At 39.3% G+C, this 12061-nt stretch overlaps 1 protein-coding gene across 5 annotated transcripts in view; it reads left to right on the top strand.

The window, feature by feature from the left end:
• ANKRD6 (ankyrin repeat domain 6) overlaps positions 1-12061 on the top strand; it is a 198535-nt gene that overhangs the window by 1723 nt on the left and 184751 nt on the right. For all 5 annotated transcript variants that reach the window (XM_041769747.1, XM_041769745.1, XM_041769744.1 and 2 more), the window contains exon 2: positions 282-390. The gene's annotated coding sequence lies outside the window, so the exon portion shown is untranslated. The remainder of the gene's footprint in view (positions 1-281; positions 391-12061) is intronic.

Here is a 12061-nt window from a genome sequence, read left to right as displayed (position 1 = left end):
TGTGAACCTGTTGAATGGTGCTGTTCATTCATGTTTGGGTAAAGTGTTATAGGCCAATGTAAGTGTAAAGAACTTGGCAATGAAGACAAATACACCTGGGTCCACAGTAGTGCACAAGTGTACTGATTGTCTCTGAGGAGATATTTTCCATCCCTAAAATAGCCATAGCAACAACCCGTTGTTTTTGCTTGTAGTAGGTGCAACCATACATGTTTAACTTCCTTCTGCCATCCTTAGCCAGTGCTTAGCATATGGCAAATGAATTTTTTTTTTTAAATTAGGGATGTAAATGAAAGTTGGAAGAGTTTTCTGCCCTTTTGGTCATAAGAGGGGAGGAGAGAGTTGGAGACGGTGGAGAAGAATAAGACACCAGCTGCACATTGTTGGAAGGTATGAACTAAAGGTGATAAATGCTCATTTGATGGGGTTCCTGGCTGGATCAGTCAGTGGAGCATGTGACTCTTGATCTCAGGGTTGTGAATTCGAGCCTATGTTGGGTGTAGAGTTTTTGTAAAAAAAAAAATATATGTATATAAATATGTATAGGTATATTGGGACACTTGGCTGGCTCAGTTGGAAGAGTGTGCAACTCTTGATATCAGGGTTGTGAGCTGGAACCCTATATTGGGTGACATGTTCTTTTATTTTATTTTATTTTATTTTATTTTTTCATGAAAAACAGAGAGGCAGAAACATAGGCAGAGGGAAAAGCAGGCTTCCCACAAGGAGCCCTATGAGGGACTTGATCCCCTGACCCAGGATCATGCCCTGAGCTGAAGGCAGACACTCAACCACCGAGCCACCCAGGCATCCCAACATGTTCATTTATTCATTCCTTGTTTTTCAGTAATTATACCAGAAATTAACCTTAACTTCCCATTTAAATTCATCATCCTCTCCAGAGCCCTCGGGCTAAGCATTTACTTCAAGTAAAGGTGGATGGCTAGTGATCCAACTCAACTTAGAGACAAGGCTTACTTTCAACTCCGGAGGTCCTACCACATAGAAATCCTGGTGTTCCCATCCCCATTATGAAATATACCTGCACAAAGTATCAAACTACATGTTCAATGTAAAGAATAAGAATAGAGCCCACGCACCCAAGTACCCATCACCCATTTGAAGAACTAGAGCATCCCCATGGCCTTGGAGCCCCCAAATAACTCTCCATGGCATTCCATTCCTCCTTCTTCCTGCAAGGAACCATTGGTTGAATTTGTGTTGATTTTTTCCTTGCTTTTCACACATCATATGCTACATAAAAAGCTCTGTGAAAGGGAAGTTTCCAAACAAGCATTTCCTCAATAACCTGGAGCATTCTTATTGAACTTAAAAGCAGGATATTGAGAGTAGGATGCAAACCACAAAAAAGCTGACAGTCTCAAAGTACTGGGGTGAGGCAGTCTGTCTTTCAAGGTTTCCCCCAGGTTTCTTTGGCACATGCTCTGCGGGCGTGTTCTGTCTGTATAGGGGAGGTGTAGTCTCTTCCAAAATAGCTTGGAGGCTATAATTTTTAAAAGCTTTGCTTGAGTCCTTAAGAATGAGAAAAACAGTAATTTGTGTGCATGTGTTTTAGAAGTTTTTTTTTTAAATGCAAATTATCCAGGGGAACATTGTGTGGGATTTGAAGGATTAAACCAACAGAGAGCAATCTTTAAAAATGATTTTAACCCAATTCTTTTCCTGGTTGTTATGTTTGTGTTTTGGACTTTCTTTTAAGTTACTTTTTCAGGGTTCCACAGCTCTCCAGAGAATATTGCACAACTCCATCACTTCTTGGTTAAGGCAAAAGATTCCTAAACTTGGTTCATGGCTTATTTAGTATGTTAGTATGTTTTCACAGTGCCCTAGTTTTAAGTAGTTCCTCATAGTTTGGTTCAAACAACTTATTGAATATGTACGTCCTAACAACATAGAAGCTATTTTAAAGAAATAATACACATAAACTGAGAGAAGAAATATTGATCATTCTCAAATAGCCATAATTACAAGCAAGATGTGTGTGCCTGTACTAATTCTTAAATCTTGGGATCTTATTGGATACCACCACTCTCATTTCCTTTCGACATTAACTTTTCGTAGCACTTGCTTTTTATTTTATTTTATTACGATTTTATTTATTTGTTCATTAGAGATACACAGAGAGAGAGGCAGAGACATAGGCAGAAGGAGAAACAGGCTTCCTCCAGGGAGTCTGTGGGACTCTAGATTTCAGGACCCCAGGATCAGGACCTGAACCAAAGGCAGATGCTCAACCACTGAGCCACTCAGGTGCCTCTGGAGCACTCACCTTTTTTTTACAGCATCCACTGAAAACCCAGGTTTTGCAAAGATGTGTATGATGTTATTGATAGGAAGGAGTGTAATGTGATCCACCATTGAAACTGAATTCTGGTTTGTAGGTTCAGCATTTTCCAACCTGTTGAATACATTGTGTTTCTCAAAACTTTCAAATATCCTACCTAAGGCCTTTGTGAATTTGCTAAAGTATCCAGATTACCTTGGTACTCAGTTTGGGCATTGTTGGTCTAAGGTAATAAAAACCCTCTTCTAGGGAGAGGGCAGTTATTAAAGAAGGGGTCTGTCTGAAATAGCACCAGGTTAAGCTACTGTGTGGAGTGGGCTACATCTTGGCTTCTCCTCTACATAAATGGAATGGCTAAAGCCTGCCTCTTAGGGTCATTAAGTGGATTAAACTAGATAATGCATATAAAAGCATCTCTAAAAGGCCTGAAATAGAACAGAGTCTCAATAAATGATAGCTGTTTTATGATTACTAAATACTCCAATAATAAGTAAATATATTATAGTCACTATTTAAGTATAGCCAGTGCAAAAAAAAAAAGTCAATGCTTGAAATCTCGATCTTAGCACATAATTTATGAAGTAGTTGGTTCACAATATAAAATGATTTATCATCGAGCTTTGCAGACCATCTTTGGAATGTTCATTTTCATTTGCCAGCTTGTGCCCAGGTTTGAAGAGGCAATCATAACTGATTGGAAAGAGAAGGCCTGAGCTTTGGACAAGTAGACTTCTGATTTCAGGAGAAAAGTACTTTTGTCTTATATCTTGGGAAGTTTGGATGTTGGTTTGTAGGGGCCCAGGGCAGGCTGCCCCAAACGGACCACTTTGGCAAAAAGATTATTTTGAGTCAAGAGTAATTAATAGAAACCCAGCAGATGCAGCCAAGGTGCTCTGCCTCCCCCTAACTGCCTAAATTTACATTAGAAAGGAGAGCCTGCCGTAGGAAGGGAAGTATTGACAGAGGCCCTCTTTAGGAACTCATCTGCATAATAGAACAATCTTCTTTTTCCAAACATCTCCTTTCACCTTCCTGCTAATGAATTTTCTCTCCTTTGTATCCTCAGGCTGCTGCCTTTTTCCTTAGCTCATGTAAGCTTCAAGTTGCCTCGCTGTCTCTGGAATCTCGTGTGTATGTGTGTGTGTGTGTGTGTGTGTGTGTGTGTGTGTGTGTGTGTATTCCCCCTAAGTATGCCTATTAAATCTAATTTTCTCCTGTTAACCTGTCTCAGGTCAATTTAATTCTAAGTCTAGCTAGAAGGACAGAGGAAAGTCTTCCTTCCCAACTGGTTACAGACCTGCAAATGTTTCAAGTAGGGTTTAATTTTTGCATCTCTGTGCAGCATAGAGAGGCAGACCATCTTTTCAGTGAAATAGTTTTATTAAACTGATTAGCATTACATGATAATTCCTGTCAATAAATGGTACTTACTAATCCTCCAAGGAAAGGCTGACTTTATTCAAGAGACATGTCATACGTGGCTGTCGCGGTGTCTTTTAGGAAACAGAGACCTTTACCCCCTGTCCTGTTTATTTTCCAGACCCTAAGCCTAACTTAGAAGTTGGTGATTCTTTGACAATTTGTGAGAATACATTCAATAGTGGTATTTCTAGTGTAGTTTTTTATTTTTATTGTTGCTTACTTTGGTCATTTATCATTGAGGAATCTGTACAGAACCATAGATGATCATGATGATGCTTCCAAGTTGACATAAATACTACTGGAATACAATTTTTATTTGTTTTGATTCCTTTTTTTTTTTTTTCTTAAAGTAGGCTCCATGGCCAATGTGGAGCTTCATGAACTCAGGACCCTGAGATCAAGAGTTGAATGCTCTACCAACTGAGCCAGCCAGGCACCCCTGGTTCTAATATTGAGAGTTGTTAACTTCTTTATAATATTTGGGATGTGTGTGTGGGGAGATTCTGATTAGCTGTTCTTCTTAACTGTTCTCTTTTTTCCATTTGATGTCTGATGTGGGAAACAAAGGCAAAATAAAAAATTAAATTTCCTTACTACTTACAGCCCATTGACAAGTCCTTGAAACAGGGCAGAGTGACCTTCCACTGGGAGCTTGGCTGCCTCCATGTTGACACTTAGCTAAGGGCAAAAGGCCTTCTTAACCTGACCCCCCCCCCCCCCCCCAAGGATCCTGTGAATCTACATTAAAAATATAGAAGTTTCTTTGGAAGCTCCCTTTGTCTCTTATCCCCACTCCCCGCACCAAGATACATGATAGGAATCATCATCCAAGCATAGGGCCCACTAATATACATCTGAAGGGTCTCAGGACTGAGACTTTACTAAACAATAATAAATAACCTTTCCTAACAGTAGCTGCCCCCCTTAGGGTCCTAGAAACATTATTTCTAAAATAACTTGAGGTTTGTTCTGTCCCTGAGCCCCTCCCAACTTGAAAGTATATAATTACCACCCCTCACAACCACAGTGCAGCTGTTTCTGCCCACAGGTCCAAGTCCCTGTGCTTTAATAAAATCACCTTTTTATTTATTTTTTTTAAATATTTTATTTATTTATTTATTCATGAGAGGCACACACACAGAGAGAGAGAGAGAGAGAGAGGCAGAGACACAGGCAGAGGGAGAAGCAGGCTCCATGCAGGGAGTCAGATGTAGGACTCAATCCTGGGTCTCCAGGATCAGACCCTGGGCTGAAGGTGGCACTAAACCGCTGAGCCACCCGGGCTGCCCCTAAAATCACCTTTTTAAACCAAAGACGTCTCAAGCGTTCTTTCTTGGCTGTCAGGTCCAGATCCCAACAACATGAAAAACCACATCAATGTCAATGTAATAAATGTCAGCATTTTTTTTAATTTTTAAAAATATGTTATTTATTTATCCACGAGAGACATCGAGAGATGCAGAGAGAGAGGCAGAGACACTAGCAGAGGGAGAAGCAGGCTCCCTGCAAGGAGCCCAACGTAGGACTCGATCCCAGGTCTCTAGGATCACGACCTGGGCGGAAGGCAGAGCTAAACTGCTGAGCCACCTGGGATGCCCTCAGCATCATTTTCATTTAACATAGAATTTCTCTTTAAAAATAATAAATAAGGAGCACCTCGGTGGCTTAGTTGGTTAAGTCTGATTCTTGATTTGAACTCTGCTCATGAGATGGAGCCCCAGGTAGTTCTCCATACTCAGCAGGGAGTCAACTTGAGATTCTTTCTTTCCCTCTGCCCCTCCTCCCCACCTTGCACATGTGCTCGTGCGCTCTCTCTCTCTTTCTCAAATAAATAAGTAAATTCTTTTTAAATTTAAAGATATTTATTTATTTGTTTGTTTATTCATTTATTTATTTGACAGAGAGAGAACAGGGAGTGGCAGGCAGAGGGAGAGGGAGAAGCAGGCTCTGAGCAGGGAGCCTGATGCAGGACCTATCCCAGGACCCTGGGATCATGACCAGAGCCAAAGGCAGACGCCCAACCTACTGAGCCACCCAGGTGCCCCAATAAATCATTTTTTTAAATAAAAAAATGTTTTTTAATAAAAAATAAATAAGAATTTCAAATATTTCCCTGGGTTAGACTGATTATAGTTAATACTCAATATCTTAAGGTTTTAGGGTACAAAATAGAAAACTACATTACAGATAATTAAACACACTAGAATGAATTGTTTTCCTTTTGTTGTTTTTTAGTCTTTAAAAGAAAATTGAGGGATCCCTGGGTGGCGCAGCGGTTTAACGCCTGCCTTTGGCCCAGGGTGCGATCCTGGAGACCCGGGATCGAATCCCACGTCGGGCTCCCAGTGCACAGAGCCTGCTTCTCCCTCTGTCTATGTCTCTGCCTCTCTCTCTCTGTGTGTGACTATCATAAATAAATAAAAAATAATAAAAATAAAAGAAAATTTAGGGGCACCTGGCTGGCTCATTGTTTAGACTGTACAACTTTTGATCTCAGTGTTGTGACTTTGAATCCCACAATTAATGTAGAGAGTACTTTTAAAAAATTAAAAGAAAATTGAAAGTCAGAAAGTTTGAGCATCTATTTAACTATTAGAATTCAGTGTTTTGGGATGCCTAGGTGGTTCAGCAGTTGAGCACCTGCCTTTGGCCCAGGGCGTGATCCTGGAGACCCTGGATCGAGTCCCACGTCAGGCTCCCTGCATGGAGCCTGCTTCTCCCTCTGCCTGTGTCTCTGCCTCTCTCTCTCTCTCTCTCTCTCTCGGTCTCAATAAATAAAAATAAAATCTTAAAAAAAAAAAGAATTTTCAGTTTCTAGATGCCAGGGTGGCTCAATAGTTGAGTGTCTGCTTTTGGCTCAGGTTGTGATCCCGGGGTCCTGGGATCGAGTCCTACTTTGGGCTCCCCTCAGGAAGCCAGCTTCTCCCTCTGCCTTCTCCTTCAGCCCAGGGCATGGTCCTGGAGTCCTGGGATCGGGTCCCACGTCGGGCTCCCTGCACAGAGCCTGTTTCTCCCTCTGCCTATGTCTCTGCCTCTCTCTCTGTGTCTCTCATGAATAAGTAAATAAAATCTTTTTTTTTTAAAGGAATTTTCAGTTTCGTTTTTTCCTGCATTTTATTTGAAATCTAGGAAAGTCCCGTGGGAATCTGATACACAGGGAAATTTCCTCTAGCTGGTGAGTTTTAGAAGTATTGGGGTCTCCCCTGCCCCGCATCTTTATGGGAACTATAAAGACTTGCAATGAGAATATATTACATTTACAATCAGAAAAATAGGGGTACCTGGGTGGTTCAGTCAGTTAAACATTGGATTCTGGATCTCAGCTCAGGTCTTGAGTTCAGGGTCATGGGTTCAAGCCCTGTGTTGGGCTCCATGCTGAGTGTGGAGCCTATTTAAAACATCAATTAATCAATCAATCAATCAGGTAAAAAGCTTTAAAAGTCACACAAGAAAATTCAATATTAGTCACATTAGTCTTTTTTTTTTTTTTTAAATACTTTGTTCTCCAGGAACCCTGGGCGGTTCAGTGGTTTACTGCTGCCTGCCTTGGCCCAGGATGTGATCCTGTAGTTCTGGGATTAAGTCCCACATCCAGCTCCCTGCATGGAGCCTGCTTCTCCCTCTGTCTGTGTCTCTGCCTCTCTCTCTGTGTCTCTCATGAATAAATAAATAAAATGTGTTTAAAAAATACTTTTTTTTCTCATAATGGAACTATTTGGATGTTCTAGTAATTAAAATACATATTTGTGGCACCTGGGTGGTTCAGTTGGTTAAACATCTGCCTTCAGCTCAAGTCATGATCTCAGGATCCTGGGATTGAAACCCACTTTGGGCTCCCCGTTCAGTAGAGAGTCTATTTCCTTCTCTTCCTCTACCCTCCCCCCCCACCACTGTGTGCACTCTCTCTCTCTCTCTCTCTCTCTCAAATAAATAAATAAAATCTTAAGAAAAAATAAGATATTTATTTAATAGGAGGTGAAAATGTGATGACATGGATGGACCTATTTCATCATGCTTATATGATGGTGATTTTTATTTCATTTTTAAATTTTTTTTTAAGATTTTATTTATTTATTCATGAAAGACATACAGAGAGAGAGGCAAAGACACAGGCAGAGGGAGAAGCAGGCTCCGTGCAGGGAGCCCGACATGGGACCCGATCCCAGGACTCCAGGATCATGCCCTGGGCTGAAGGCCGGCAGTAAACCGCTGAGCCACGGGGGAGCCCGTGATTTTTTTTTTTTTTTAATATAAGTTCTGTGTCTGAGGTGGAGCTTGAAATCCCCACCCAGAGATCAAGAATTACATGCTTTATTGACTGAGATAGCCAGCCCCCCCATAATAGTGATTTGAATTTATTATTAAGGATAAAAAATAAACCAAACCATGATCAATCAACTTGGAAAATTTCAGCTCAGGGTTTTCACAGAACAAAGTTATTTCTTTTTCTCTGGTGGGGATAACATGTCTTATGCCAGTTTTAAAACTTATTTTTTAGCTAGGAAATGCCAAGCTACCCCTAAGTCCCAACATGAAAATCTGAATTCAACTCAACTTGGGTAAAATGCTGAGATACAGCATTTTATATTTTTTATATTGTATTTTATATTTTAGTTACACTTTATATTATGCCACCTATAAGTCCTAGAGAATGGATTTCTTTTTTCTTCTCTTTTTTTTTTTTTTTTAAGATTTTATTTAGTTATTCATGAGAGACACAGAGAGAGAGACAGAGACATAGACAGAGGGAAAAGCAGGCTCCCTGCAGGGAGCCTGATGTGGGACTGGATCCCAGGACCCCGGGATCACGCCCTGAGCCAAAGGCAGATGCTCAACTACTGAGCCACCCATGTGCCCGTGGAGAGTAGATTTCTTGAGTGGGTACTCAAGAGGGTTTCCTAGATATCCTCTATACTTAGAGCTACCAATAGTTAAGAGCCATAGGCTTCACAGTGATCTTACTGGGTTTGATGCCTGGCTTGCCACCTATTGGTTGTAAAAATTTTGACAATTTACTTAACCTTTCTATGTCTCAGTTCTTTAAATATAAAATGAGAATTTGAAATAACTTTTGAACTCTCACATGGTGCTCACATGAATCTATATATGTGATAAAATATATGGAAGTATACACACACATCCACACACACAGTGAGTGCATGGAAAAAGTGAAATTCAAATAAAATCCATAGTTTAGTTAATATTATGACACCAATCCAATTTCCTTGTTTTGATAAGTGTACTGTGATTATATAAGAGCATCATTGGTAGGCAGGATACACAGGGACTCTAATTTTTTTATTGTGATAAAATTCATTATTTCAATAATTTTTTAAGTAACTTCTGTCTCCAACGTGGGGCTTGAACTTATGACCCCAAGATCAAGAATCCTGTGCTCTACTGACTAAGCCAGCCAGGCACTCCATCCATTTAATAATTTTTAAGTATGCTTTTCAGTGACATTAATTACATTTACAGTGTTGTGCAGTCATCACTACAATTAATCTTCAGAACTTTTGCATCATCCAAACTGAAACTCTATACACTAAATAATAATCCTTCACGCTCCCTCTCCCTGCCATGCCCCAGGCCCTGGTGACCTCTGTTCTACTTTGTGTTTCTATGAATTTCACTATTCTAGATACCTTGTATAAGTGGAATCATACAATATTTGTCCTTTTTTGATTGGTTTATTTCGCTTGATATCTTTGAGGTTCATCTACTATTTTTGCAACTTTTACATGAGGTCAATATTATATCAAAATAAAGTTTAAAAATAAAAAGCCCCACTGATGGAGTCCCAAAGCCAGACTGTACCAAGCACAAAGGTTAGGGACAGTGCAGCGTGGCCAGAAAAGCTGAGGAGTGACATTACCTTTCTTTCCCTTCAATCTCTAATCAGGGGGGAAAGATGCAAGAAGTAGCAATGTTCTGTCTCGTATAGGAGAGTGTCTACATTATTTACTAGTGAGTTCTTACACCAACCTGAGAAGCAGCTATGAAATTTCCCACTAAAATAGAATTTCTTTCTTTCCTTCTTTCTTTCTTTCTCTTTCTTTCTTTCTTTCTTTCTTTCTTTCTTTCTTTCTTTCTTTCTTTCTTCTTTCTTTCTTTCTTTCTTTCTTTCTTTCTTTCTTTCTTTCTCTTTCTTTTTTATTTTTAGATTTCATTTATTCATGAGAGACATACAGAGAGAGGCAAAGATGTAGGCAGAGAGAGAAGCAGGCTCCCTGTGAGGAGTCTGATACAGGACTCTGGGATCATGACCTGAGCCAAAGGCAGATGCTCAACCACTAAGCCACCCACAATTTTATTTTATTTATTTTTATTTATTTATTTATTTATTTTATTTTATTCCCTAAAATAAGAATTCTTAACCTGGCGTTCGTCCATGGGCTATAGATGCCAAAAGCTCCCTGAATTTATGTCTGAATATTTAAATGAATGTTCATATGTGTATTTGAGAAGTTCCATAGCTTTCATCTGATTCTCAAATGGTTCTCTAACCCCAGAATGGTTAATAAGCAGTACAAGAAAATATTGTTTACAGAGATATAACAATCCCACAATAGGCTCTTTCACTTGGGTATTTTAGCCCCTTTTAGTTCTCTGGCATGTCTTTCCCCCAGAGGTTTCTTTCTGCTCAAGCCTGGGATAAGCTTGAATAGTTCTTTACCCTTAAAGCCTCTGGCCGTTCACCTGTGCCCTACAAACTCCTGGACTCATCTTTAAGGACTAGAGGAGCCCTAGGGTGAGCTGTTTTGGAGGCCCTAGTAGGGGACATGTTGAACTAAAGTTTTGTGCAGAACTCAGTCTCACGACTGCCAAATCTCTCCCCACCTTTCTTAGGCTCCAGAAAATAGAAAGGAAAAACTCATGAAGTGGTATCAAATGACTGAAATTCAGTAAATTCTGCCTTGGGAAATGTAAATTTAATTTTCAGATTGTCTTTTGGTTTACACTTTATGTTTTAAATGTATTTTAAATAATACAATGCCTTCTACCTGTGTAATATTCAATGATTTAGGTAGCTATTGCATTGACATATTATTATAGGAGATGTTGAATGTTAGAATTTATTTATTTAGACTGATTTGTAGGCTCATATGGATGGATTGCAGAAATGGCAAAAATTGTAATTTGCCAATTTTCTTATACATATGACTCTTCAGTATTTGAATTTATCTCAGAACCCCTTTAACAAATCATGTTTATTGACTCTTTTCTCCAAATCAGATATATTCTGTTAAGGTAGACTAAGTGCTCTAATAACCATCTCCAAATGTCACTGGCTTGATCCAGTCAGTAAAAGTTTATTTCTAGCTTATACAAAGTCTAAATCTGTTACTCCTGTTTGGGCAGTTCTCCTGGTTATTACCTGTCTTACTTGTGACTCAGGGATAAAGGCTCTTTCCATCTTGTGACACCACATCTTCAACATGACATATAATCCAATGGCACTATAAGGAGGAAGACAGTATGGAAAGGCATACTAGATTAATTACCTCCGCCAGCAAGTGAAACACATTACTTCTGCTCACCTCCTATTGGCCAGAACAAGTCACATAGCCCCACCTAGATTTAAGGAAGGTGGGAATTGTATTCCTTGGCTGAGCAATTGTTTCTGAGCAATAATTGTTTATTTTGAAAGGGGAATGGAACTCTTTGGTGGATAAGTAGACATCTTTTCTACAAATGTGCTGGTCTTTTTACTAGTAAGTTAAGTGTAACTACCTTCATACAATTTATTTTTCACTTTCCAAACATCTGTGTATACATAGCATGTCTGTATAGTGTAAGGTATAGATGAGACTTCCATACAGGAAGCAATTATATCATAATTGCCATGTAATAAATAAAAATGGGAATAAGCCATCTAGATTCATATATTTATTAGGGAACAAAGTATATTTGATTTACTCAGAGTCATCCAACCATGTAGAGAATTGTACAGTTGAGAAAGACTAGCAGAGAACAAGAATATGCATGTTTTATTGGCTTTATGAATGTTATCATAACAGTTAAAACTACTTCAAGCTGCTGGCAATAAAGTGTGAAACTCTTTTCTTTTTCAAAAAAAAAAAAGGTAGTCTTTGCCATGGAATGTATTACACAGTCACAAATACATGTGTCACTTTTACTTATTTGCTATTAAGGGAAACTAAAATTGTAAGGTTTGGACCTATTTGTCATATTTGTTTGAAGTAAAATTGTGCCTACGAGGGCACCATTTGGCTATGTCCAGCATCTTAACAGTTGCGAATGGAACATATTGAGGGATTAACTATAAGACCATATGAAAGATACCAGTACCCAGTTGGAGTCATGGAGAAA

Source organism: Vulpes lagopus, chromosome 1 (assembly GCF_018345385.1).
Source record: "Vulpes lagopus strain Blue_001 chromosome 1, ASM1834538v1, whole genome shotgun sequence".
Classification (NCBI taxonomy): Eukaryota; Metazoa; Chordata; class Mammalia; order Carnivora; family Canidae; genus Vulpes; species Vulpes lagopus.
The sequence above is the reverse complement of the archived record's forward strand: the minus strand, read 5'-3'. Positions and strand labels throughout refer to the sequence as shown.